The sequence below is a fragment of the Phyllobates terribilis genome, unplaced genomic scaffold, assembly GCF_046119375.1.
Source record: "Phyllobates terribilis strain yellow unplaced genomic scaffold, ASM4611937v1 Scaffold_8718__1_contigs__length_27131, whole genome shotgun sequence".
Taxonomy (NCBI): Eukaryota; Metazoa; Chordata; class Amphibia; order Anura; family Dendrobatidae; genus Phyllobates; species Phyllobates terribilis.
In genome coordinates this window covers 7501-12500 of record NW_027371458.1, presented here as the reverse complement: position 1 = coordinate 12500, position 5000 = coordinate 7501, and positions in this window count along the sequence as shown.

Genomic DNA, 5000 nt, shown 5'->3' with positions numbered 1-5000 from the left:
CAACCGCACCCAAGACGACACACAGGGTCGCTCAGGGAGATGGCGTGCGGGGGTGGGCCTATGCGGCGCCACCGTCTGGCTTAGACCTGCCTCCGCCGCGGGGGGTCCTCGACCCACCGGCGGACAGGCACGAGGATTGGGAGAGGGGGGCTGGCCGTCGGGGTCCGCCGCGGCTCTGGCACTAACCCGGCGACGCTGAGGTCACGTGGGTGGTCGTCGGCCTGGCCGTGTCGGCGTCGCCCTCCAGCGTAGTCCCTCTTCCCGCTCGCGCCCGTAACCTCAAAGGGATGCCCGAGCGGCTTTTCTTCCCAGGGCTGCTCCCCGCCCAGGGCGGGAGCGCAGGGGGATCCCAGGTCGGCCTTTCACCGTACTCCCTACCTCTTGGCCCTCGTTCCTTCTCCCGTTCTCCATCTAACCCCTTGGCTCTGGGGTTTCCGCTCTCCCTCTCTCGCTCTCTCTCCTGCTCCCTGGCCGAGCCGCCTGGGAGGACGAGGGTCGAGGGGGAAGGCAACGGTCGGGCTGGGGCACACCGCACGGTGAGAACCCCCTTCGCCTGCCTCCACACCTCTGTCGTCCTCCCCACTGACGTAGGGGCTCGGGAAAAGACTGGAAATCGCGAAGCTCGGCAGTGGCGCGGAGAGGCCACCCACCGCCGCCGCTGTCGCCACCGCCGCGGAGGCCGCCCTTTCGGACACGAGGGGCAGCGCGAGCCTCCGCTGGCCGGGTACGCATCTGGAAGAAAAGGGCCGCCCTCGGAGAAGATCGCTGTGCTTCCCCGCACAGGGAGCGATTCGGACGACGGGCCCCCACGCCTGGCTGGGTGGGCGCCCCGCCGTTCGCCCGTACGGGTCGTCGGACCACTGCCTTCGCTCGGTTCGGGTCAAACTCCCCACGGCTCGGCCACCTCCGCAGACGGGAGGCGAGGCCGGCATGCGCGCCCAAAGATAGGTGTCGGAAGCCCGGGGGTAGAGGAGGAAGGGGACCGCTCACCTTAAGCCAGCGCGGGCTCCAAAGCCCGGGCCGAGCGAGCGGCGCCACCTCCCCACCCGGGAGCGCTGCGCCAGATCGATCGGAGGAAGAGCAGGGGTGCATGTAGGGACTTGCCCAAGTACGGAGGCTGCAAACCCCTGTCGTCGGGAGATACGTGCCCACGAGTCCTGGAAGCGCGACTCGGGTACAGGCGCCCTTGCGGGGGGGTACTGGATGTGGAACAGCACTGGGGTCGAAGCCACAAAAGCATCCGCCCTCATGGAGCCTCTCCTCGGCCTAAAAATCCAGATTTTAGCCTTGACGGCGCCCCCATGTGGAGAACCAGGGCCCGCGGGGGGGTCTGGCCAGGCTCACTTCAACCCAGGAACACCTCTCTGACTTGGGATAGGCGACCGGCAAAAGTCCCCCCACGCAGCTGCGGAAGCCTGGGTTCAGCCAAGGTGCAGACCTCCAGCCGAACAGGGACTCATAGCCAAAACGCATACCCAGGCCTACGGAGGTGAAAACCAGCTTAAATGAGTCGAAATGTGTCGGGGCTGAGAGGTACCTCTCTCTCATATATTCTGCCGGTGGTGTGCAAAACTGGGTCTTTGCATGGAGTGTCACCCTATACCCACTTTAGGGACGCATGCAAAAAAGTGCCCGATCGCCTGGAACTGTCAGGCGGATTCGGCTCCCTGGAATTTCCTCATTCTGGTTCTTTTTCACTTTTTGTCTCTTTTGCGACATCTAGTGGGCAGGCTGCATTACTGCAACCGGGGACACCTCAAAACGCTTGGAACTGGGGAGCGGGCTCAATTTACAAACGTTTTGCGGGTCCTGGAAGTCAAAATTGTGACTTCTGAAAACGACTAAGTATCAAGGACTCATCGCGCGAATCGCTCTGGAACTGAAATCGGATGCGCGCACTGACATGCTCCCCTCTCTGGAAGTCTGACACAAGTTGAAAAATTTTCTAAGTCCCCAAAAATTTTTTTTTTCAACTTTTTTTCAATTTTCCCCCTGTGGGATATATATTTTACCCACACTTTTGGAGCCCTCCTGGGATGCCCTCTAACATACTAGAACCTCATTTTGTGGAAGTTTTCACAAAATTGTGAAATTTTCAAAAAGTCAGAAATTTTGCCAAAAACGACTAAGTATCAAGGACTCATCGCGCGAATCGCTCTGGAACTGAAATCGGATGCGCGCACTGACACGCTCCCCTGTCTGGAAGTCTGACAAAAGTTGAAAAATTTTCTAAGTCCCCAAAAATTTTTTTTTTCAACTTTTTTTCAATTTTCCCCCTGTGGGATATATATTTTACCCACACTTTTGGAGCCCTCCTGGGATGCCCTCTAACATACTAGAACCTCATTTTGTGGAAGTTTTCACAAAATTGTGAAATTTTCCAAAAAGTCAGAAATTTTGCAAAAACGACTAAGTATCAAGGACTCATCGCGCGAATCGCTCTGGAACTGAAATCGGATGCGCGCACTGACATGCTCCCCTCTCTGGAAGTCTGACACATGTGTGAAAATTTTCTAAGTCCCCAAAAATTTTTTTTTTCAACTTTTTTTCAATTTTCCCCCTGTGGGATATATATTTTACCCACACTTTTGGAGCCCTCCTGGGATGCCCTCTAACATACTAGAACCTCATTTTGTGGAAGTTTTCACAAAATTGTGAAATTTTCAAAAAGTCAGAAATTTTGCCAAAAACGACTAAGTATCAAGGACTCATCGCGCGAATCGCTCTGGAACTGAAATCGGATGCGCGCACTGACACGCTCCCCTGTCTGGAAGTCTGACAAAAGTTGAAAAATTTTCTAAGTCCCCAAAAATTTTTTTTTTTCAACTTTTTTTCAATTTTCCCCCTGTGGGATATATATTTTACCCACACTTTTGGAGCCCTCCTGGGATGCCCTCTAACATACTAGAACCTCATTTTGTGGAAGTTTTCACAAAATTGTGAAATTTTCAAAAAGTCAGAAATTTTGCCAAAAACGACTAAGTATCAAGGACTCATCGCGCGAATCGCTCTGGAACTGAAATCGGATGCGCGCACTGACACGCTCCCCTGTCTGGAAGTCTGACACATGTGTGAAAATTTTCTAAGTCCCCAAAAATTTTTTTTTTCAACTTTTTTTCAATTTTCCCCCTGTGGGATATATATTTTACCCACACTTTTGGAGCCCTCCTGGGATGCCCTCTAACATACTAGAACCTCATTTTGTGGAAGTTTTCACAAAATTGTGAAATTTTCCAAAAAGTCAGAAATTTTGCAAAAACGACTAAGTATCAAGGACTCATCGCGCGAATCGCTCTGGAACTGAAATCGGATGCGCGCACTGACACGCTCCCCTGTCTGGAAGTCTGACAAAAGTTGAAAAATTTTCTAAGTCCCCAAAAATTTTTTTTTTCAACTTTTTTTCAATTTTCCCCCTGTGGGATATATATTTTACCCACACTTTTGGAGCCCTCCTGGGATGCCCTCTAACATACTAGAACCTCATTTTGTGGAAGTTTTCACAAAATTGTGAAATTTTCAAAAAGTCAGAAATTTTGCCAAAAACGACTAAGTATCAAGGACTCATCGCGCGAATCGCTCTGGAACTGAAATCGGATGCGCGCACTGACACGCTCCCCTGTCTGGAAGTCTGACAAAAGTTGAAAAATTTTCTAAGTCCCCAAAAATTTTTTTTTTCAACTTTTTTTCAATTTTCCCCCTGTGGGATATATATTTTACCCACACTTTTGGAGCCCTCCTGGGATGCCCTCTAACATACTAGAACCTCATTTTGTGGAAGTTTTCACAAAATTGTGAAATTTTCAAAAAGTCAGAAATTTTGCAAAAACGACTAAGTATCAAGGACTCATCGCGCGAATCGCTCTGGAACTGAAATCGGATGCGCGCACTGACACGCTCCCCTGTCTGGAAGTCTGACAAAAGTTGAAAAATTTTCTAAGTCCCCAAAAATTTTTTTTTTCAACTTTTTTTCAATTTTCCCCCTGTGGGATATATATTTTACCCACACTTTTGGAGCCCTCCTGGGATGCCCTCTAACATACTAGAACCTCATTTTGTGGAAGTTTTCACAAAATTGTGAAATTTTCCAAAAAGTCAGAAATTTTGCAAAAACGACTAAGTATCAAGGACTCATCGCGCGAATCGCTCTGGAACTGAAATCGGATGCGCGCACTGACACGCTCCCCTGTCTGGAAGTCTGACAAAAGTTGAAAAATTTTCTAAGTCCCCAAAAATTTTTTTTTTCAACTTTTTTTCAATTTTCCCCCTGTGGGATATATATTTTACCCACACTTTTGGAGCCCTCCTGGGATGCCCTCTAACATACTAGAACCTCATTTTGTGGAAGTTTTCACAAAATTGTGAAATTTTCAAAAAGTCAGAAATTTTGCCAAAAACGACTAAGTATCAAGGACTCATCGCGCGAATCGCTCTGGAACTGAAATCGGATGCGCGCACTGACACGCTCCCCTGTCTGGAAGTCTGACAAAAGTTGAAAAATTTTCTAAGTCCCCAAAAATTTTTTTTTTCAACTTTTTTTCAATTTTCCCCCTGTGGGATATATATTTTACCCACACTTTTGGAGCCCTCCTGGGATGCCCTCTAACATACTAGAACCTCATTTTGTGGAAGTTTTCACAAAATTGTGAAATTTTCCAAAAAGTCAGAAATTTTGCAAAAACGACTAAGTATCAAGGACTCATCGCGCGAATCGCTCTGGAACTGAAATCGGATGCGCGCACTGACACGCTCCCCTGTCTGGAAGTCTGACAAAAGTTGAAAAATTTTCTAAGTCCCCAAAAATTTTTTTTTTCAACTTTTTTTCAATTTTCCCCCTGTGGGATATATATTTTACCCACACTTTTGGAGCCCTCCTGGGATGCCCTCTAACATACTAGAACCTCATTTTGTGGAAGTTTTCACAAAATTGTGAAATTTTCAAAAAGTCAGAAATTTTGCCAAAAACGACTAAGTATCAAGGACTCATCGCGCGAATCGCTCTG